This window comes from Podarcis melisellensis (genome assembly GCF_964234715.1).
Source record: "Podarcis melisellensis genome assembly, chromosome: 6".
Classification (NCBI taxonomy): domain Eukaryota; kingdom Metazoa; phylum Chordata; class Lepidosauria; order Squamata; family Lacertidae; genus Podarcis; species Podarcis melisellensis.
Window position 1 is genome coordinate 67,391,061 of NC_138538.1, and position 24,742 is coordinate 67,415,802.

Below are 24,742 nucleotides of genomic sequence, written 5' to 3' on the forward strand. Positions count from 1 at the left end.
ATGATCTTGGCAGACTTTTTCTACCTTTCTCTCTTGTCTCTGAAAACTTGTTAATGTATCATGGGAAACATGTTGCAAAAATTCTCCCTGCCATATGGAAGGGCTCAGTAGAAGGTTGGATCCTCTCTTGATTGTATACACATTGTGACAAGTTATTATAGTCAGCAAGGTGGCCCGTTAATGTGGTCTCTATGAAAGACAGACAAACAGGTATGTAGACAGAGACTTCAGGTAGCAATATAGGGTCACCAACATTATCATCGCCATCCATCCCATTGTTATCCTGCCCTTCTTCTTAGGAGCTTGGGATATCATACATGGTTTCCTATTTTATCCTCATAGCAACCTTGTGAGGCAGATTAAGAAAGAGATTGTGGTTGGCTTAACATCGCCCAGTACAGTGTGTGGCAGACAGAGAATTTCAACCTGCATCTACCTGTCCTAACCCAATATTTTGACCATGAGGCCACACTGTACTACGTCCATTCAGAAATCTTCATCTGAGGGCCAAAGTAGACACAATACCAAACACCTTTTTGGCAGCCACGTTCTCTCTCTGTTCCCACTACCGCTCTCAATTTTTAAAATCCCACATAACTTTAATGGAACTTGTCAATTAAAAATTAAGAACAGGTTCATGGGATAATGTCCCCCGGGACCATGCTGAGGGGAGGAAATAATTAAACCTCCCCTCTCTGCATGCTGTGGTCTGAGAAGGGCTGTGGCTCTGCATTTATTTGCATGCAGAAGGTCTCAGGTTCAATCGCTGGCCTCTTCAGGTAGGGCTGGGTGAGATTCTCTGTCTGAAATCCAGAACAGCTGCTGCCAGCCAGGGTGAGAAAGCACTGAGCAAATGGGACTCCATTTAAGTATCCTGACTTAAATGGAGTTCAGCCTACACTCGAGTAGGACCCTGGCAGAGACACATGCCTGACTGGCATGTTCCCTCCCTCCTGGTCGATCGTTCGGAAGCTTCATAAGCTTTCTTCAGCCCGTACATCACAGCGACCGATGCCAACCAGCACCTGCACACTTAGGGATCCACAGAGTTTGTGCAGTTTGTGTAACAGACCCAGCAACTCAGCATTTTGGCTAATCTACTTTATTTACATATAAACACACACGGAGAACTACAACATGGCTCCCTCTCTCTGTAGCATCAGACAGCAAAGAGAAAAAGAACAAAGGACAATAGTCCCACTTCACAGAACACAGTAACACAAACATCCTGTCTTCGTCACTTCCCACTCTGTGGAGTCAAAACATTTACCATAATGTGATAGACAACAATCCCATGACTGCAATCATGGAGCAGGAATTCTAACATTGACTCCATTTAAGGCAGCTTCCTAATTTCCTAAATCACTCTCACATACCTGCTGTTATTACCATTATCATGATTCACTTCAAAGTGGTTGGAAGCATCAAATCTAGCATGGCCCTGAATGAAGATAAGAAACGTATTAGTATTTCCTGCAGTCTTATATGTCTCACATTGCCACAAAATCGCACATGCTCACTTTTGGATTATGTATGAAAATCACAGAAATGCATTTCCTGAACACAGTGAACCTAGAGAGCAATGAACAGCAAAAGATTTTTGATTTATTATCATGTTATTGTGCAAGAAACATCAGCTTCCCATGTTGACCAGCTAATCGCTGGATTAAAACAAGCTGAAAAGCATATTCCCCATAGTCCTAATTAGCAGCTGTTTCTCCCATGAAAAGATTCCAGTTTACCAACCAGAAGTTTAGCCTCCTATATTCAATTGTAACCGCTCTTAACAAACTGTGGCTCCAACTTTGATTATAAGAGATAATAATAGGCTTTGGGTATGGACATAGATTTAGCTTCTAACATCACACAAGGCTTTCCATGAAACAAAACTTGAAACTGCAGTCATTGGTTCAGAATTGCATTTACATAAAGTGGAAGTAATTTATCTGTGTGGTGCAGAAATAAGTTAAAGTGACCGCCTCAGGCAGCAAGATTCACAGGGGCAGCTGATCGAGACTCCAAGGAATGTGACAGTATGGCTGCGGTGTACTTCTTAGAGGCCAGATCTGCAACCTGATCAACAGCCCCTCAAATGCTGCCTCTATAGTGGCCTCTTTGTGAATAGAAGGTGTATCTGGTCTTCTCCCACCTTTGTTCTCAATGTTAATCTTCACTCAACCCTTCTTCCCTGGCCGGTGTGTGTGTGCCATTCTGTGGCTTGCCTCAGGTGCCAAAATGTCTTGGGCTGGCCCTGGTCCCAAGCTATGATTTCTGATGAAGTGCCTCTAACTCCAAGAGGATTTGGCCATCATCCCTAACATATATTTCCCCTCAACAGTTCTCCCTGAGATTTCACCGACACACACAGAGTTAATGCCTTGCTTTACTGCAAAGTTTTAGCAATTAAATACGGAGCAAAAGCAACAATAATAAGCAGATTGTGTAGGTGGGAGCTGAAAAGGATGAGGGCATGATTGAAGGCTTGGAAGGCCATTTACCTTATAACACTTTTAAAATTCAAAAGATTAGTGTTAATCACATGGATTCTGCTGGCACTTGGTAAGTCAATTAAAATCAGAAAGATGCTTTAAGATACAGGGTGTCAAAGTTTCTTCCTAGGGAAAAGATATCATCCATGTGTCTGCTGTGAACAGCTTTAGAGACATTTTGAATAATGCTTTCCCCCCGGAATAATGAACTTTTTTTATCCCACATTGCAACATGGCAGTGCCTTTTCAGGGATGAATAATTTATCGCACTTAGAATTGTGTTGTTGTGGCAATCATAAATTGTCTAGGAGTTTCTGTTGGGGGCTCTGTTATTCTTTTTACTACCCCTACTGTTTAAAATAAACCTGTTGGCTTTTGTTAAAAAAAAATGGGGGGGGGTTGTTTTGTTTTTAAATCATGGGGCATAGGATGTGCCTGGGAAGAGAGAAGCTGGTGAGAGCATGCAGAGCAATTGTAGTACAGTGGTACCTCAAGTTAAGTACTTAATTCGTTCCGGAGGTCCGTTCTTAACCTGAAGCACCACTTTAGTTAATGGGGTCTCCTGCTGCCGCTGCGCCACCGGAGCATGATTTCTGTTCTCATCCTGAAGCAAAGTTCTTAATGCGAGGTACTATTTCTGGGTTAGCCGAGTCTGTAACCTGAAGCGTATGTAACCCGAGGTACCACTGTAGTTCCGGGTAGGGGAGGTATGGGGGCAAAGGTTAAGGGGACACAGCACAGACTGTTAGTGACTCTCCCTTAATTTGCATATAATGAGAAGGTCAAAAACTGAGAGTTTTTTTATGTGAGTTAAAACCAGGATGTAATAGCAGCAGGTTGTAAAAGCAAAAGGAGAGAGGCATGCTGGATCTTTGCTTGCAACCAAGGCTGTAGCTATGTGAGAAAAAAAGTCTTTTTGGGGGTGTTGATGCTGTGAACCTCTCCGTTGTAGGTTGTATATATGTGTAAGTAAGCCATATATCATAAAGACACCACAGTCTCCACAAACCTTGGGTAAGTGCCTGGAACCCCTGGAATCTCGCATCGCTCAGAGACTGGGGTGGGGTGCAACAATATTTATGGGGCCAAACTCTAGGCCTATTAAGATGTTAGTAAACTATATTCATGGTGGCCTGTGCCACCCACTCTCTTTTTCCTTCTCTTATTGAGCAGGATGGTCTGAAGGACGATTGTAAGCATGTTCAGCTGGACACTCTCATGGTCATCTCTATGGGTGGGAGCCTTGATCGACCAAGGTTCCTGATTATGGGGAAGACTGTAATTGCGTTCGGCTGAACATGGTTAAAATCCTGTCCTTAGACCTTCTGACTCAAGGAACAGTTTGGGGGTCAATGCATATGGTGCCTTACTCCCTCAACAGATGCAGTTTAAGAATGACTGAGCAGGACTTGCATCTCTCCGAAAGTCCTCACCCAGTGGCCATGAGTACTTGTGTACCGCTGGAAAAGCTCAGGGCAACAATGAGCAATCACTACATTCTGGTAAAAAATAGTAAGCAGGTTCACTCAAAAGGAGCAGTCTTGCAAATAATTCCCTGGTCTCGTCATTGCAGCACCAGCACCTTATGATAAACAGTATCAAAGGCCACATAGGGAAGAATCGATAAGGAACAATTAACAGAATTAACATAATCAATAAGGTACAATTAGCCTTATTGATCTCCAGGCAGAGATTGTTGACCAAGACCACGAGTGCGGTCTGAGGCCCATGTCAACACCAAAAGCCAGGCGGGCAAAACTCCACACAAAAAGAAAGGGGGGGGGGAATAGTTTTCAGATGTACCTGAAGCTGCAGTGTAACTGCTCATCCAATAACCTTCCTGGCAACAAGAAAGTGATGGTGATGGGGAACCAGATGGAGAATCCATATGGAGGGTTCAAAATTTTTCAGTATGTCCTGAACAACTACCTAACTGAAGATATCGAGCACTTGAACTGCCTGAGAGACTCTCAAATTATCTAGTCAACAAAAGATTCAGCCTCTTTGGACTGGCTTTCAGCAGTCCAGATAGATGTGTGTCTGCTTCTCACATGTCTCTAAACCAACTTCTCAACATGGGTGCCAGCTCCACAAATCAATCCAAATAATCAGGAATCTTCTAGTAGCATTTTATTTCACAGTTTTATGGGTTAAAAATGTGCTTGGTGGGAGACTTTTTGAGAGTTGGAACTGTGTGTGTGCATGCATGCTATCTTCTTAAATGCGGCAAGCAAATAAATAATATCATGTCAAAGTATGAGTAATAATCTTGCTTGCCAAACTCAACACGGTGAGTATAGGATTTCTTTATTTTGGCTCAGATTCAGAAGGCTACTCACATCCTAGAAGCGCCCTGCATACAGCAGACCTCAACAGAACAAAGGTATGTCCCCACTTCAACCCACTATAATGTGGACATTGTGGGTGGTGGAAAACCTCCAGACCTCTCTGCCTGGCTCTCTGAACTCTCCTCAGGCCTCCCTCCTCATTGGCTCTGCTCTCCACCTTTGCTGTTGTTGCTTGCCTGGGATATGTCATTGAATTGTGGGCTTGCCTCTTGGTCATCTGAATAAAGAAGGGGTGTGTTTGTGTGCAGAGACTAGCCTACTGTACAAAGGTAACATTTCCATGAACCCCATTTACCTCTGACTCTACCTACCACTTCCACGGATCCCTCAGAAAAAGGTTTCTCAGATGGGAATGTGGACCTTGGGCTGAGAAAGCTTTCCCGCTCTTGTAATCTTCACTCTTCCTTCAGTTGATTTAAGTCCTCCTTAAATCAGGGAAGCAGGAAATATTTTTTGTTAGTCATGGGGCCATTGGCAGAGCAACCAGCAAAAGTTAATGCAAAATGGGTTTCATCACTACATCACCCTGCTTACACTTTTGCATATCTACATAAGCAGAATGCTGGTTTGGGTAATGTATGCTGACTAAACCATATATACTGGTATCATTTTTATGGACTTGGAGCTTTCGGGGATTTCTTCACCACTGAGCTATTCTCCTTCCAACTATAGTGTTTAATATTTCAACAGCTTGGTCCTAGGGGAGCATCCCAGAAAGCAGAAACTGGGGGCGGGGGGACGGCTTCCATCCTTAAATGTTGCCTGGATAACATATTAGGTTTTGCCCCCTGGATTTCTCCCAAAGTAAATAAACTGGGAAGGGAGAGGGAACACTGCTAGGTTTGGGTAATGCCTGTCTGAGGAAAATGTACAGCTCTTGAGTACTATATCTGCTGCCTTCCCAGCTGAAAGAGATTTGTGGCTAGCTCATCCATAGGCATTGATGGGGCATTGGGGAAGATAGGGAGCAACAATGAGGAACACATTCCCCCTTGTCATAATATTACGGACTAAAACGTCTCAAGACAGAAAATCTATTTCACATTCTGCAGTATTTATTTTCTCTCAGATGTTTCTCAACTAGGTCAGGAATGTTCAAACTGGAACCAGAGTGAGGTGAATGATAAAATTGCTAAAGTGTTTTTAGGCTGCATTAATAGAACCATAGCATCCAAGTCATGGGAAGGAAGAGTTTTCCACTGTTTTCTGGCTCCAGTTAGAACCTAATTGGCATCTGGTTCTGGATACTGCATTTTTTAAAAAGAGGCAGATAAATTAGAGCAGTTATAGACAAGGAGACTGCAGGGTTATAGAAAGCATGTCCTCTGGAGAAAGGTTCAAAAGTTTAGCTTGCAAAAGATCAGGTCAGTGGCCCAACTAGTCCAGCATGTTGTTCTCACAGTGGCTAACCAGATGACCATGGGAAACCTGATTGCAACAGCACTCTTCATCTGCAACTCCCAGCAGCAAGAATACAAAGGTGTACTGCCTGTGACAGTGGAGGTCAAGCATACCCGAAGGCCTGTCAGATAGAAAAGGACATAGACTCATTCCCTGATACCACTAGATCTAAAGGGATCAAGTTATAGGAGCACTAGGTCTGGATTTCACGAGTTGAGCAGGGGGTGGCCTAGATGCCAGATCCCCTCCAACATTATGATGGAAATACTTTCCTAAATTCTACACAGAAACACAGAGCAAAGTTGTTGTTGTTGTTGTTGTTTGTGTGTGTGTCTGTGTATATCTCAATCAACAAGGAATCATGGCAAATTCTTTGTGGAGGTGGCTGCTGCTGCTGTTGTTTTTAAATAGTGTTTGTTGGTGTGTCACGTGCTCTGTCCTGCAACCCCTAAGCTGGATTGCTGTCCTCGGTGCAACAAAGAACTCTGCTCCATCCCCAGTTCTGAAGTAAGATCCAACAACCAGTCTGGTCACTTTTTTGGTGCCAAATGGGGAACGCACCATCCTGGCTTTCGCCTCAGGCAGCAAAATTCCTTGGGCCGCTCTTGTGTTAGGTTGCCATTTGAGGAATAACTCTGAGTGTGCTAAGACGATGGCTAACGTGTAAAAGAAAAAAGAAAAAGAAATGAATCTCGTTCAGAACAGGTGTCCATTTTTAAACATTATTTATTGATTAAAAATTTACATATCTATATCCAAGTGTCCATTATTGGATGATTGCCAACAGCAACCAACCTACCCTCCCTCCTGCAAAACCAACAATAAGACTACTTGAAGCTTAGGTACTTATTAGAGTGTTTTCCTTTTGTTTTTCACTGATCTTTTCTCTCTTCCTAGGGAACAGAGATCCAGTAGTTGGAATCACATCCATAACGAACTGAGTGTCGATAAAGCAGGTTGCATCATTACAGAGCACGGGAGCCCTTTCTTATCCCCCTAGAAATATGGAGTAATGGTTATACAGCCTTAGGAGTGATGAGCTCCAGAGCTTCACATGGAGCAGGGTGGATCTGCATGTGCCAGAGCATAATTGACACAATCTGGGCCTCAGCGAAGCTACATGCATTGCCAGTTATACATTATTCAGGGTTTCCTCCAACACACTACCTTCAAAAGAGCCCCTGGGTTTGCATTATAGGTTCTTTTCAATCAGTAGCACAAACTTGGGAGGCAGGAGGCTTAAGGTGTGCCCCGCAGTAAGCGTGCTTTTCGTCAGATCTTCTGCCCATGGCATACCGGAATCAAACAGCAGCTTACATGCAACACCAGAGCAGAAGCAGCTGTGTGTTTGGCTCATGCAGTAATACATTGACTTTTGATGCTCGTGCCCTTTTCCATATTGCATAGTATGTTTCTCCTTTTTGCACAGAGCAGTATTTCAATGTGTTACAACATGAACAGGGAAACCCGCTCCTTCCAGAAGGGTTTACGTTTGTGCTGTGTGCATATTATATCCTTGACACAGCAACCATTGCTTTTGCACCTAGGTTTGGTGGGCAGATGGCTGCAGTTTATTTCTGCTTCTTTCTTGCTACTCTTTAAAACAAGGGTGGAAGAACTTTTCTTCAGCCCATGGGCTGCAGGGTTGCCACCTTTGTTCTGGCAAAAGGCAGGGCAGGGTGGAGCGGGGCAGTTGGTGGACAACTTTCATCTTCATCTAGCGCTGAAGTGATGATGATGATGATGATGATGATGATGATAATAATAATAATAATAATAATAATAATAATAATAATAATAATTTATTTCTACCCCACCCATCTGGCTGGGTTTCCCCAGCCACTCTGGGTGGCTTCCAACAAAAGATTAAAAATACATTAAAACATTAGTCATTAAAAACTTCCCTAAACAGGGCTGCCTTCAGATGTCTTCTAAATGCCATATACTGTAGTTGTTTATTTCTTTGACATCTGATGGAGAGGCATTCCACAGGGCGGGCGCCATTACCGAGAAGGCCCTCTGCCTGGTTGACTTCAAAGCAACCCACTACAATCTATTGCAGCCTAACAGGATGTCCCCTCTTGAATTTGTCACAGATGTACATGTGCACGCATATACACATGAACTTATAAATCTGTCTGTGTTTGGCTACTTGGAGCTTAAATACATGAGCTTTCCCACACCCTCTCAAACACATGCATTTGGAGAGGATCCTTAACTTGGTGGGGGTAGGGAGAGAATACCTGAAATACAGGACAAAACTGTATCCATACAGGATGTAGCATTTTATATTGAAATTCAGGACAAACCTGCATTATACATGACAGGTGGTGACCCTAGTGGGCTAGGGGGCAGCACACAGCCAGTCGTGGGCAGAGAAAGACCAGATCCAAAAGTGAACAGAGCAACAAATGTAAACTTTAAAGAGAATGACACACACGCACAGGGGAGGGCATTCCATAGACAGCATGGCGCTGCTGACAACCTCACTGGTTGTCACCTGCTTTACCTCTAACAGGGATGGAGTGGAGAGACGAGCCTTTCCAGATAATCTCAAAGTATGAATGCTCTGTCAGATACTGTTTGATCTTGAAAGTATTTGGAAGAACTCAGAAGCTCTTTGCAGGCACTCAGAGCCTCCCACAACTGGAATTGTATGAGGGGAGAGGTGGAGAAGTGCTAGATGGGTTTGTGTCTCTGTTGCATCCCCATCTCTTTGCTTCCCTCCATGCATTGGAGGGCAAAGGCCTGCAGCGAAGAGCCTGCCAAACTCATGCAGGCTCCTTGCAAGATTCTCAACCCTGCACTCCCCCTCATTGCAAAATGGCCAGAACAAGTGAAGAAGGCTCCAAGTTCATTCTAAGCAAGGCATAAAGGTGAAAGGTTTGGAATTGGACTCCCCTGCTTGGATGCTTGCTTTCCTTCCCTCTCTCGCCTAGAAATTGATGCGGTTGCTTTCAAAGTGGCTGAATGCCAAAGCTATGCATAGTGCCAAAAAATCAGAATTAATGTGTGGACGTTGCAATCTTATTTTAAACATTTCCAGCATCGTACTTCTGTTTCTCAGAATTGTGAATAAACATAACTTTTTTCTTCCTTTCTTTTTTTAATAATGCGGGTGAGCGGGTGGGGAATAGAAAATGTGATCAGATTTATAAACACACCTTCCCAACCAGAAAATGCACTTCAGAGCTGAGATCCAAAGAATAATTGCCAGCTTGGAACTTCTTGCCCAAGAAGGGTGCAGAGTCTTCTCCTCCCAAAGCAACCCAGTTGATAACTTAGGGAGTCTTCAGAGATTGACCTTTATGTCACTAAATAGCTCAGTTGGTTAGAGTGTGGTGCTGATAATGCCAAAGTTGCAGGTTCGACCCCCATGTGGGGCAGCTGCATATTTCTGCATTGCAGGGGGTTGGACTAGATGACCCTCAGGGTCCCTTCCAACTCTATGATTCTATTTTGGCCAATTAGCAAGTATTACAGACTTGGGTCACATCTACAGCATACCTTTAAAGCCCATTTAAAAGCACAGGAAACCCCCTCCCCCCCCACAAAATTCCTGGGAACTCTAGTTTAGAATTCAACAAGCTACAATTCCCAGCACCTTTAGCAAACTCCATTTCCCAAGATTCTTTGGAGAAAGACTTTGCTTCATTTGTATGGTATGGATGTGACCTCAGAAAGCAGAGATGCCGGTCTTTAGAGCGTACATCTAAAACAGCTCTTGGCATCCTGGCCCAGGTGTTTTGAAAACGGCAGCCACCTCCTTTGTAAGTCAAAGCTTCAAATCAAGACTGCTGCCTCCATCCAATACCAGACTTAATTGGAAGCATGTGCTTACATGACATATGGGTTGGTGTTTTTTGGTGTGTTTTTTTGTCAATGGAACAGAAGGGTACGTGTCAAGTTGAGTGCAGAGTTAGGAGAATTTGTACTGCTTGGCAAGCTCTGGTGTTTAAAAAACACATAACCCTGGTTCTATGTGTTGCGCTCAATATTTGCAACCTCCTTAGTAAAAGAAAAATCTCCTCTCTCTGCCTGTTTCTATCACGTTTGTGACAGATAAGAAGAGCAACAGCCAAAGTGTACTAATATTTCAGGAGTGGTATATATTCATTGAAGGGGAAAAAGAAGCTGTTTTTTATTTGCGGTCCATATGGTTTTGATTTTTTCACTGTGTCTTGATCTGCCTTTCCTTATGAATAATGTCTTTACATTCAAAAGCCCCATATTTCTTCCAGCTTGCAGGAACATTTGTCTGCTTATTTCTACTATATTCACTGCTGGAGACCGTACTCTGCACCAGGAACTGGGCCATGACATAGCAGCATGCTTGCTAGACAGAAGAGAAAAATCCCACATTTCCCCCCAAAACTTCCAAACCCAAACGTAAAACCCCAATGCAGTTTTATAGGAAGGGATCAATAGCTGAGCTCCAAACCTGCACATGGAGGTGCCCTGCTTATGCAGAGTTGCTTTTAAACTGCATCCTTGTGTAACCTTCTGCAAAATACTTTTAAGGTAAAGGTAAAGGGACCCCTGATCATTAGGTCCAGTCGTGACCAACTCTGGGGTTGCAGCGCTCATCTCGCTTTATTGGCCGAGGGAGCCAGCGTTTGTCTGCAGACAGCTTCCGGGTCATGTGGCCAGCATGACTAAGCCGCTTCTGGTGAACCAGAGCAGCACACGGAAACGCCATTTACCTTCCCGCCAGAGCGGTACCTATTTATCTACTTGCACTTTGTGCTTTCGAACTGCTAGGTTGGCAGGAGCAGGGACCAAACAACGGGAGCTCACCCCATCGTGGGGATTCAAACCACCAACCTTCTGATCGGCAAGTCCTAGGCTCTGTGGTTTAACCCACAGCGCCACCTGCATCCCTTCAAAATACTTTTACTATGCTCTTATTCAATCAGTGTTCCTATTCAGGGTCTCTGGAGGGACTCACAAAAAAAAGACATGCAGAGCAAAAGTTGTGTAACACATCAAACAATAACCTGTCATAATCATATGCAAACATGCACAGTATGCATTGCACATGAATGCTATAATAGAACATTGGAGTACTGTGCTTCTAACATTCTTTCTTTCGACTGTTACCACAGAATCTCCTTACTTGGTTTTCTCTCAGTACCAAGAGTTTTCCTTTGAAGGCTTGGTTTGATGGCCACCAATTGGGGAAACTGTATCTCTTAGGCAGCCTTCTTAAAATGGCTGCAAGTGCCAATAGTTCCCCTAAGAAATAGAACTCTCCAGGCCCTCTTCCTAGAGGTTTTCAGAAAAGAGGTAACCAGGGTCCCATCTTGCTCTTCACTGCACTGGGGACTGGGGAGGATGATATAACTGTATACTCACTGCACATAATGGTGTTTGTTTCATGCTTCAACTCCCTTCTGTGTGTAGAATTATCAGAATTATCAAACCCCAAGTGGGTTACACTTGAACTGGCAGTCCTTTTTGCTCCAGAAAAGTCATCTCCCAGAGCTTGAGAGTTGCCTCCCATGAAAGATTGCTGCTTAGAGTAAGGGTTGTGGCTCAATGGCAGGACCTCTGCTTTGAATTCAGAAGGAATTAGGTTCAACATCCACGTTGGACTGAGAAGGACTCGTGGCTGAAACACGAGAGATGCTGTCACTCAGTGTTGACAATGCGGAGCTAGGTTGGCCCAAATGGTCTGACTTTGTATAAGACACCTCCCTCCCATGTTTGAAGGTGGTTTTCTATACAGACATACCTTGGATCTCAAACGCCTTGGTACTCAGACGTTTTGGCTCCCGAACGCCGCAAATCCAGAGGTGAGTGTTCCAGTTTGTGAACGTTTTTTGGAACCTGTATGCCAACAGGGCTTCCACGGCTTCTGATTGGCTGCAGGAACTTCCTGCAGCTAATCAAAAGCCACACTTCAGTTTCTGAATGTTTTGGAAATCGAACATTCTCAAATGGATTCCGTTTGACCATCAAGGTACGACTATACTATGTTTCTATGCTTAAAATACATTTGGACTCTTTTCCTACCATGTGTGACCAGAAGCACTTTGCAGATGTGTGTCAGAATGGTGGTGGGTCACTTGACAGCAGCAGAATTCCACTTCTCCTGCATTCCCATTGAGGTCCTGAAGTTGCGAGCTGTGGCATTCACTTCAGTGCAACTGGGCATCCCAGAGTCCTCCATCTGGAGCAGATTGCTGAACTAACATGACAGACTGGCTCTGTGGGCGGAATCTCAGCCAATGTGTTTTTCTCCTGCTCTCACTCCCCTCCCCAGTCACTTCATGTGGGCAAAGTATCTCTCTGTGTGTGTGTGTGTGTGTGTTTCAAGAAAGGGCATCTATAAGTGTTCTGTTTACAGTTCCTATGCGAAAGTTCTTCCTCTCTAAATATGTTTTCTGCACACAAACCCAAGGTACAACGTTCCATTGCAAAACAGTTGCTCTCTAAAATGGATATCAGCCTGTTTCAAATCATCAGTCATTGTTTTGTCAAAACATTCTGGCATTGTGAGATTATGCCAAGTATGTGTAAAATTGGAGCACTGTGAAATTGAAAACCTATGTGCGAAAGAATGCCGCATTTGTTTATATAAATGTATATATTTTAAACCATAGAGGCTAGATAATTCTGAATGCTAGTTGTGGGATGCAAACAGTGAGCTCCTCTGCTTTAGGCCATAAAACTTGGTTCCCAGTGCAAAAGTTTTCATAGGCTGCTAGCTATGTGAGCCTGGGGGACAACACTTGGTAATTTTAAAATGGCTTCAGTATGGTTTACTTTGCAGTAAAAGCAAGGGGGCTTTTGGAGGTCTGCCTGATCAATATTGGCCAAAAGCAAACCAAGAAATAATGGGTCGAAAACAACAGGGAAACTGAAAATGGCACAAAAGTCAACTAAAAACCAGGTGAAATTTTATTTTAAAGAGGGCAGCAGCAACAATAAAACACTGCATTGCAATGCCTGAGCAAATAACACCATTTTTAACTGGCACTGAATAGTTAAGAGCCGTGTGCACATAAGGTAAGGACATAGGGACAAGACTCCACAATCTTGAGTGTCCAATTCCCTGATCACCAACTTCATGACGTCATCGGATAGTGAAACTTATAGAAAGACCTCACTCAAAGGCCTCAAGTCACAGACAGGATTACGTGGGAGAAAATGGTCCTTCAGTTTCAGATGCCCCTACCACATTTTAATCCTTACAGACCACCTGTTGATTTATTTCTTTTTATTATGCACACTTCAAAGCATGACAATCACAGCTAGGGAGAAACTAACGTGTCTGGAGGCAAATTCTGGAGAAGTCCTTTCTCAAGGCCAAATCTGGGGTGATACTTGCCTGTAGGGACTCAACTATACAGTGTGTTTTAAGTGCAATATACAATGTGACACTAGATGGCAATTATGGAAAATTCAATGCATTTAAAAAAAACATTTTTATAAAAGCATTTTGAGAATGTCTTTTATATGTGTGTATATTCCACCTAGGTGTTTAGATATTTGTTATTGTACAGTATAATGTTTAATGAATTATAAAATTTGCCTTGGCCCCTTCAAGTTGACAGGGCTTTTAATGAATATTAAAAATTCATATATATACACACACATAAATATAAACATTGCCTTAAGAACAGTTATTTTCAGGCCCGGAAAAGACTCAATATGGAGGCCAAATGGCCGAAATACTGGGAAATAATAGAAAAAGATGGAGATAATTGGAGGATGCAGAGTATGGAGAAATTAAAAGATAAAGTGCAAGATTGGTTACATTATGCTCAGATTAAAGAAGTTTTTAAGTTGGACAAAAAGATAGGATTCCAGGTGGAAAAATCAAAGTTAGAAACGGAATTGTTAGAACCTAAGACTAAGGTACTTTCAAGAATGTATAATTTGCTGCTAAAATGGAATACACAAGATGAAACGGTTAAATCAGCTATGATAAAATGGGCACAGGACATTGGGTACAATATCATGTTTGCTGACTGGGAAAGGTTATGGACCACTGGTTTGAAATTCACGGCATGTAATGCCTTGAAAGAAAATATTATGAAAATGATATATAGGTGGTACATGACTCCAGTCAAGCTTGCAAAAATATACCATTTGTCTGATAATAAATGTTGGAAATGTAAAGAAACTGAAGGAACGTTCTTTCACCTCTCGTGGACTTGCCCTAGGGTTAAGGCTTTCTGGGAAATGATATATAATGAGTTGAAAAAGGTATTTAAGTATACCTTCCCTAAGAAACCAGAGGCCTTTCTTTTGGGCATCGTCGGCCAGAGGGTGTTAAAGAAGGACCGAACATTTTTTTATGTATGCAACAACAGCAGCAAGGATACTTGTCGCCAAGCACTGGAAAACTCAAGATTTGCCCACACTGGAAGAATGGCAGATGCAACTGATAGACTATATGGAACTGGCAGAAATGACTGGCAGAATCCGAGACCTGGGAGAAGAGGCCGTGGAGGAGGATTGGAAGAAATTTAAGGACTATTTACAAAAGTATTGTAAATTGTATGAATGTTAAGAAAGATGTAAGATTAATAACAATATGGCACCATTAAACTAGTTAAAAGGAATATGAAGATAAAGGAAAAAATTGGATAAGATAAATTTTGGATAAATATTAAGCTAAAGTTAAGCTTTTAAGGTTTGGGTAAAATTATCTGAAATTAGGGACATATTATTGGAAAACTTTAATTTAAGAATTGATACAAGGTAATAAATTGCTGGGTAAAGCTCGAAAAACTTGGAACGCAGGAACGAGAGACGTGAGGAAGTCCAAAGAAGTGAAGAAAATATGGTTATTGTAGAATTATATGTTATTTTGTTTGTTTTTTCTATTGTATTGAATTTTTTTTAATAAATATTATTTTAAAAAAAGAACAGTTATTTTCAGCTTCTGTCCAAATTTCTTTGCAGACTCATCACAGCATGCAGTTGCCAACCTTGGCGTCTCAAATTTCATTGGTGCCATGTGCAAGACCAAAATCTGTTGTGTTCCCCCTCTTGCCTTCATAGTTATGGCACCTGCTGCAGCACCCCATAAGTTCTAGAGGAGCTGGGAGCTGGGGGCACTGATATGCAGTGGTTCTGCTTCTTCCTTCTGGTCCGTGTCCAGAAAGTAGTGTTGGGGGATGAGTGCTTGGACCCCTGGGCTCCCACTTGTGGGGTGCTTCAGGGCTCCGTCCTTAAAAAGCACCTTAAAAAGATGCTTTTTAACATCTACATGAAGCCACTGGGAGAGATCATCTGGAGGTTTGGACTGGGTGTCCACCAGTATGCAGATGATACCCAGCTCTACCTCTCCTTCAAATCAGGACCAGGGAGGGCAGTGAAGGTCCTATGGGGCTACCTTTGAAGGTTATTCAGAAACTACAACTAATCGAGAATGGGGCAGCTAGAATGGTGATTGGGAGTGGCCACCGGGACCAAAATACACTAGTCCTAAAGGATCTTCAATGGCTCCCAGTACATTTCGGAGCACAATTCAAAATGTTGGTGTTGACCTTTAAAGCCCTAAATGGCCTCGTCTCCACGCTCATCTCTCAACCCAGAGAATGAGGTCCTCCTCCGAGGGTCTTCTGGTGGATTCCTCATTGCAAGTTACAAGGAACCAGGCAGAGGGCCTTCTCAGTAGTGGCACCCTCCCTGAGGAACACCCTGCTTTCAGATGTCAAGGAAATAACCAAGTATCTGACTTTTAGAAGACATCTGAAGGCAGTACTGTTGAGGGAAATTTTTAAGGATTGGTGTTATTATTATGTTTTTGGATATGTTGTAAGCTGTACAGAGTGGCTGGAGAAATCCAGCCAAATGGGCAGGGTATAAATAAAATCATCATCATCATCATCATCATCATCATCATCATCATCATCATTCTGTTTCTTTGTTTTAAGATCACAGCTTGCTGAAAGGCTACAGAATTGCTTTGAACATAAGGGATCGATTTTCTGATTGTTACATTGTTTCAGCTCTAGAACAACATGCTTCTCTATTATGTGAAATTGTGACACCAGTCATGTCAGTTTTGTTCTCATAACCTTGGAATTCAAATTGTGATGATTTAAGTGTTTTAGCTCATTTCTGATCAACATTAAAATATTTTTCCAAGACTGCGTGGTGAATGACAATAGCTCATAAATACTTTTCTTCTTTTCTGAGTAGAATAACAATGTTTATTCTTTGAGTAAAGAATTATTTTATTTCTCAAACAAGCAATCAGGGAAATAAAAGTTTGCATAGTGAGGAGAACACAGACAATGAAGCACAAAGAGCAAACACAGTGTTTGGTGCCTTCTACAGGTTATGAATGACTCATAACAGCCTACCTTCCCTGCTGTTACTTTCTCTCCCTTTTCCGATATAACAAACGGAAACATTGGGAACACCCGTTTCAGACCACACCATAGCTTTTTAAGACTTTTCTGAGAATTTGTTACGATGATTCTAGCTGGGCAGTTCTGAAAAATCTGTGGATAATCAAATTATGAGAAGTCTCAAGGACAGCACCTATATACACATGAAATTATTGTGCATGGTAGTTATAGTAATGGTAACTTTACAAGTGTAGTGGCAGAGCCGGCCCCTACCATTTGACAGAGTGAGATATCCACCTAAGGTGGCAGATACTGAGGGGTGTGGAGCAGACAGAACTGTGTGTTCTGCAAGATCTGCCCTGGACCCCCTAAACAAACCTGATGGCTTCAGGTGCAGCAGAATATGCTTTCCTATGGCCAGTGTTGAAATGAGACTCAAATGCCAGAATGGTTGGCTTCTGTTTGTGACAGAGGATGGGGAGAGCCACCTTGTCCTTTGCCTCAGGCAGCAAAATGTCTTGGGCCAGCCCTGTATAGTAGACATTTGATGGACAGGGGGGTGGCACTATTTGCAGATTACCATAGTATTTTATTCTTTATTACCATCTCTTTCTGATAACCGCTTGGAGTCTATTGTTGAAAGGAAACTACAAAGCTACGAATGATGATGAAAGAGAAAACGGTGCTTGAGTCGTGAGAGAAAAAGCGGGGGAAGGAAGGAATGAGATTCACAACACCCATCCCAAACTCTTTACAAAAGTGAACACTCCCAGCTTTAAAAAATGGCAGCTAATGTTGCAATCTTAGGCATGACTACACAGAAGCAAGTCCCATTGAGTTTGATGGAACTTACTTTCAGGATTGCAGGATTGCAGCCTAAGGGAGTACATCACGAAAGGTAAGGAGGCTGAACTCCCCCCCCCCCGCAAGTCAAGTACTGTATAAATATTTATTTATTACATTTCCACATCAGGGCGGTTACAACATAAAATCACAAAATAAAAACACAAAATACATAATAAAAACAAAAACAACCTAATATGCTCCCCCGATTTAAAAGGGCACTCAGCCAAAAGCCTGGTTAAAGAGGAATGTTTTTGCTTGGCACTTAAAGGTGTATAATGAAGGCACCAGGCAAACCTCCCTGGGGAGAGCATTCCACAGATGGGGAGCCACTGCAGAAAAGGCCCATTCTCATGTTGCCACCCTTCGGACCTCTCATGGAAGAGGCACACAAAGAAGGACTTCAGAAGATGATCTCAGGGTCTGGGTAGGTTCATATGGAAAGAGGTGATCCTTAAAGTATTGAGGTCCTTGAGCCAATAAATACATTGGACTAGGTGTACTATAGACATATGCTGAATATTTTCTACAGGTGTGCACACAAAGTGCAGTCATTTCTTAGATACAGAAGCAGCTGGCAAAAGTAATACTGGTAACTGTACAAGATACATTCTTAGGAATCATACTTTTTGGTGGCCAAGTCTATGAAGCTCTGAACCCAGGGAATTAATATATTTTAGTCTATGTACTTAGATCAGATTGCTAAGCCGTCCTCATCTAACTAAGGCGGTGGAACTGAATTCCTGCATTATAGTATATAACATAAATCACCATTATGAAACAATGAGAATTTTGTAAAAAAGAGAGAAAGAGAGAGAGATTCCATCTGAGTTTCTACTATTGGATTCATAACTCAACAAGCAAATTATGATGTATGGTAGAGCCAGTTTTCTCATCACTATTCAAAACACGGAAGCTAAAACTTCAAAATTGTGCTTCAGTTCCTCAAGAGATCTGTCCCCAGTCAAGAATAGTCTAGAAATCACAAGCCACTACTTCCATTTTCATGCATCTATATGGACAATACCATGCCTGCATGTAGATATAACGGGTAGGATGCAATTAAGTTGCATTCAAGTTATGAGCCTTCTTTGTGAATTGTAGACCCCCATTAATGATTATTATTTCTACAAGAATAAAAAGAAATTAATATTTTAAATGACCATTTAACCATTCCACCCTACTGTTACGAATCTCTTTGAAATGAAATTGGCAAATGGATTCTTAATGACCATATTTATATGGAAATAACAGGGATTGGCGCTTCATTTCTTTTAATTATTTGAAATGGCACCATGTGGTCTAAGGGGGCAAAGCTTAGGGTGCAGATGATCAAACATTTTCAGTCCCTTTTTCCAAATTAATGAGATCCGTTTAACAAGGAAAAATTGCTGAAGTATTCTAAACCATATTATCACCCCCTCCACCCGCCACAAACTGCAAAACTATTGGTTTCCTGTAGTCATAAACTCACACAACAGCACTATAACTGAGAAAAAAGGATATTGTCTATAAAATAGCCAAAGAAATAAAGGAAAGGGAATATGTCAGCATTAATATCCAACAAGTTGGTGATTAGTCATAGGCTTGATAATTAAAATATGTATATGCTTGCCTCAGAGATGGTAAAGAAATGTAGTTAAAAGACTACAAGCAGGGTTCACAGTAGGAGGTTTTTTAAATATTATTAATTGATGGATGAGTTAAGCTGCATTGGCGGAAGAAAATGTAAGAATGTGAAGGAATGGAAACGAGACAGGAGTTGCTGGTTCAGGTGGGCTATGTACCAAACTCCCATGAGCTTCACAGAAATCTCTTCCATTAGCAAGCATATGCAAAACACACCTGACACATTCAAGACTTTGCCCTTTGCCTTCCTCCAATCCCGACCCCCCCCCATGGGTGTCGCCCAGTTATTTGCGGAACCTGTTCCATCCACATCATGTTCTCATCAGAGGGGAAATCAGCAACCTTTGCAAAAGAGACAAAGGTCAAGGACAGCGCACGGCACATTGCAAAGGAAACAAAAGGTGAGAGATAGGTCTTATGGTGGCGTGTCTTATGTTGCCCCCACCCTGCGGACGCAATCCCTACAGTGGTGAAGTTGCTTCAGTTTCAGGAGTCAATAAAGAAGCTGGTCTCTTTGACTGGCCCTTGTGAGTCCCCTGGACACCCCCTCTCCCTACCCTCTCTGGATGGAGTATAAAGCAAAATGGACATTCATTTCTCTGTCCACATTTCTCTGATTCCACCTACCATTGACATGTGGCCCATGGAAAGTTGTCCAGAAGAGAATATGGCCCCCAGACTCACAATAGTTCTCTGTCACTGGTTTAGACTGCTCCCCTGTGATTTATGCTACAAAAACTTTGGCCCAAGAAATCTGTTCCACCTATCCAAAGTGCTCATTCTATCTTGTTGTCCAGCGCTTTCATTAATTTTGCCCATTAATGTTTCTCTTCTACCATTATTAGTCAAAATGGCCTAACCTCCGGTGGCATTCCAGCTCTGGAATTTTATCTACTTAAATTAAAACAGCAGTTCTGCTCATAAAGGAAACAATACCGGCAAGTCACATTCCTTCATTTGCTCGTCTGCTAACATTCTAAAGGCTAATATTTGATATTATTAATAATGCTAAAGTCAGGAGTTAAAGATTAAGCAAGGGATACAAGAATCCTCACAAAAGTTTAAAAATATCATTAGGTTTCTTTGTACAAGTATGCAAATCAATCTCTGAAATAAATCCCAGGAGAAAACTATATTTTAAAATATATTTGAATTCCTCTTTAGTGCTATTTAACCCTCGGTATTTTTCCTGCTAAATGTTTGCCCTCAAGCCTGCTGTGAAGAAAATAATGAGAGAAACTATTTAAATCCCCTAAAATATTGCCAGTTCTTCACTCATTACCTTTCAGCTGCCATGAGCAGCATTTAAAATCTGGTGTCTGCCCCTTTCAGTGAAAAATAGCCATCATGGATAATTTCAAAGACTGTATACAGATCCAAACCAATGGGTCTCAAACCCTTGGTCCAGTTCGGGACGTCCCCTACATTCAAAGACAGACCCAGGCTGAATGAGTGGACAAGACCAATAAGAGGTTCAATAGTGAAGAAGGCATGTGCTTTAGAGGAAAGTGAGGGGCAGGTGAGGCCTGGGAAGGTAGTGTATGAAAAACACTGGGGACTAACTTGATTAATAGAATGTCTGGCATCTGGTGGGCTGTGCTTTTGTGTTGTGCTCTGGAATCAGACCCTCCCTTTGTGTGTTCAGTTAAGTTCAGTTAGAGAGACCAACTGTCATTCTTGCCTCATGATGTTGCTCTAGTTTCTCTCAGATAAATTGTGTTACAATTATCTTTATTATTAAAGCTTTGACATATATGTGGGCTGCTTACTTTGCTGAAAGAAAAGAAACTCTGCTGAAGGATGGTGGAATATTCTAAACTGGTTGAGGGAGGGGATATTCCCAGTCTTACAGGAGGACTGATTTTTTAATCCCACTCCCACTCTTCTCAACAGGTAGTCCATCTAGCACAGGCATGTCCAAAATCCGTTTTGGGGACTTAATCTGGCCCGCTGGTTGGTGTAATCCGACCCCTGTGGTAGTTAATTTTCTGGGGGAAATTCCTAAAAAACCCTCAACAGCTTAAATCCTAAAAAAAACTTGGGTTGGCCCTTTGGTTGGCCCTCACGGCCCTTCACTTCATCAAATCTGGCCCTCTTTGAAAAAAGTTTGGACATGATTCTAGGAGAAGGAAAACTCTGATCCTAAACCTCCACTGCCTTGCGGGATATGTTCAGGAGAAGAAAAGACTATGGAGTAAGCCCTACACAAATCCAAAGTGGAATCCCTAAGATAATAAGAGATGGGTCAGTACGGTGAAGCTGAGCAACCTGCTTCAGGAGGTATCATAAAGCAACAGGACCAGCGTAAGACATCTAGCTATCTCAAATGAAGGACAAGATGGTTTTCTTCATTCCATGTACTAAAGCTGACTGGACTGTCAACTGTCAACACTAGAAACAAGGCAGCATATTCTACTACATCTGAGGACAGCAATCTGGCTGCTGGGGCAGTCTGTGTGGTGTACCCAGTCTTTTGGTACCAGAAATGGCAACATGTTTAAATTAAATACACAGCTTTTCATCCCCTGAGAAGTCTGACCTGCAGTGAATAGGGCCTGGCAGAGGCAAACTTCTTGGTTGAAAAGCACTCCCATCCGTATGCATAATGATGAGAGTAACCCAGTACCTCACTTGACTGATTAACAATTTAAATTCTCAATTTTAGAGGTTCAAATTAGTGTTAAATCTCCTTTAGAAGCTCTAATGAATTTAATTAAACTAATTAAATTAAGATTTTTCAGCATCTTTTACAACTTTATGTTTTAGGGACAATTAGTCCAATATAGTCCTGAAGTGGTACATTTTCTAACAATGATCTTTGTATAAATTAAACAATTAAATATACCGGATTTATATCTCACCTTCTGTTTTCTCATTGCAGTTTCCAACTCATCTCGAGTACAATTAAAGTGACAAAGAAAAAAGGTAAACACTGTCTATAGGTGTTAAAATATTCAAAACGAATTCAAAAATACTGTTCCTGGAGAAAAGCTGTAATATTAGGCAGACCTTGCTTGGGGATGAGTTCCATTGAACTCAATGGGACTTAATACTCAGAGAACCTGACTGCAAAACATCACTCTTTCTGCCATTGTGATATAGCTGCAAAATATCACTTATCTTGCTCTTTAAAGGGACAGAGACACTTCACATGTCCTTTTGTAGCTATTTATATGATTCCATTATTCAACCTCGGTTCCATATGAATCCTTTAAGGCACATCTCACATCTGAATGTATGGGTGAGTGTTTGATATAATGCTATTTGAAGTGAGGCCCAAATGCCCTTCTCCCTGTTAGAGTCAACACTTTAAAAATTGTTGCTGCACCATTCATTCTCAGTGTCCTGGCTTCACTGCCCCCTTGCTTACTTATTCTCTTCCTTCTCTACCTGTTCTAAGCCTGCTTGTCTAAGCACATTTACCTGGGGGTAAATTGCATTGAATTACTTTTGAATAGACAAACAGAGGGTTACACTACATATTCCACCTCCAACTCTCTCACACATATTTTCTTACCCCTCAAACCATCTCAACTTCCTCTTTTGATATTTCTCTGCTGTTCTACCTGCCATTGCTGAATACTTATCCTCCTTTTGCAACCTTTGAAACCATGGGAACGTGTTTGATTCACTACAGCATCCTTCCCACCTCTCACCCCCAAAAAAGCTATCTTTTATCTCAGTTTTCCACTCTTGAGTTCAGTTCGTCACAATTCCACAATTTATTTATTTATTGAGGAAAAATTGTCACAAAAATGTGCTAACAACAGGGTGCGTTTTCCCTACTATATACATTTTGAGTGCAGTATTCCTCAATACAGTCATACCTCAGGATGAATACGCTTCATGTTGAGCACGTTCGAGCTGTGCTCCATGGCAACCCAGAAGTAACGCAGTGTGTTACTTCCGGGTTTCGCCACTCACGCATGTGCAGAAGCTCAAAAGCGGCGAAAAGCGACACACGCGTGTGCAGACGCGCCGTCGCTGGTTACATTTGCTTCTGGATGCGAACGGGGCTCCGGAATGGATCCTGTTCGTATCCAGAGGTACCACTGTATAGCAAGAACTGTAATATACCTGGATCAGGCCAATGCCTCATCTTGTACAGCCTTGTGTCTTCACAGTGGCCAACTAGATGCCTGTGGGAAACTGGCTAGCAGGCCATGAGAATGGGAGAAATCTCCGCTCCCATAAAGCCTCTCCTCCTCCCAGAGGGGAGGTATTGTGAGTGGGAGCAGTTCCTGCATTGACAGTGGGGCGTGTTCAGCCCTCTGCATCATCACCCTGCTGCCGCGCTGCCCTCCGGCTGGCCAGCCAATAGGGTTGGCCCGGGGGCAGGGCTTAGCCGCATTCAAGTGGCCGTGGCAGCCTCCATGCCTCATTCAACTGCTTGGAGGACGTCGGATTGGGTGGTAGTTAGGCATTGGAATACGTGCTGTGTGTTGGTGTGCAGGGTGTGGCCATCACATACCCCGCCCCCTCCGTTAAAGGAATCCAGCGGTCGTGGATCCTGTCCGATGCCCTGCTGGTGGCTAGGACCATGGCACGACCCCCGGTGACATCAGGGGAAGCTTCCAGTTGTATTTGCATCAACAAGCTCCTCCCACTGGTTGTTAACCTTCATTGGACAACCTGCTGCGTGGTTGGGGACATGTTTAGGTTGTTTGATCCAATGCCTAAGCCAGTACCACTCACATGCTGTAATCAATAAAAGTTGTGGCCTTTCTCAGCCCATTAACCTAAATACTTGTGTCCTTGTCTCTTACTCACCTCGACTCACAACTCCAGCAACTGGCATACTGAAGTATTATTGCTTCCAATGATGAAGGTGGAGCATAGTTTTCCTGGCTGGTAGTAACTGACAGCCTTCTCTGTGAATTTGTCCGATCCTCTCTTAAAACCATCCAAGTCTGTGGTCATCATTGCCTCCTGAGGAAGTGAGTTCCATAATTTAACTGTGCTCTGCAAAAAAGAAGAAGAAAAGAATCTGTGACTATGAACATTTTTGCAAGCTGTTTTCCATAAAGCAATTCATTTGTGTGTCTTATTTTTTACTAAAATATCTCACAGGGTTCTTGTGAGGATAGGATGGAGAGGGGGAGAGTCAGGTACGGCACTTTAAGTGCCTTGGAGAAAAGGTGGAATATTAGTGTAACAATAAAAAACTAAGTATTTTCAGTAGAAAGTGAGGAGCCTATTGTACACTCTCTCTCTCTCTCTCTCTCTCTCTCTCTCTCTCTCTCTCTCTCTCTCTCTCTCTATATATATATATATATATATGAGATCTACACAACTATTGAGATCAAATGACCTGACACCACTAGAACAACATGCATGTTTTAGTAATGCTGGGCCATGAAGTCAATGCGACTTCTGAGAGTAGCCTTAGGGCATAACTGTACTGAGTATTGCCCAAGGCAGCTGATCACTAAGTGACATATATAATGTAGCTAATTCTTTGATCTGAATGAAAAACCCTGCCTAAGAATGTGAAATCTTTTCCACACATTTCAAACAAATTTCAAAAACTTAGTGTCTGTCCAAAACTCTGGTCCTTGTAGTGTTGCTGCTGCTGCTGCTGTTATTTCAATTTATATGCCACCCTTTGTCAAAAGATCCCATTAGAAACACAATACAAACTATCAGTGATGAAAACATAATAAATACATACTAAAAGGCACACTGACAGGCAGCCTAATAGTAAAATAATAATCATCAT

The 24,742-nt window shown here is 42.3% G+C and overlaps 1 long non-coding RNA gene across 2 annotated transcripts; it reads right to left on the bottom strand.

Annotated features, from left to right (window-relative positions):
* Positions 1 to 57: 57 nt before the first annotated feature.
* LOC309371538 lies at positions 58 to 22,026 on the bottom strand. Of its 2 annotated transcripts, XR_014169166.1 has the most exons (5): positions 21,885 to 22,026; positions 19,240 to 19,365; positions 16,564 to 16,704; positions 1,377 to 1,441; positions 58 to 189 (listed from the first exon to the last, which is right to left on the bottom strand). It is a non-coding gene; the product is annotated as an uncharacterized lncRNA (long non-coding RNA). The 2 variants fall into 2 exon arrangements; XR_014169167.1 differs by lacking the exons at positions 16,564 to 16,704; positions 19,240 to 19,365; positions 21,885 to 22,026 and adding an exon at positions 11,973 to 12,044.
* Between the last annotated feature and the right edge of the window lie 2,716 nt (positions 22,027 to 24,742).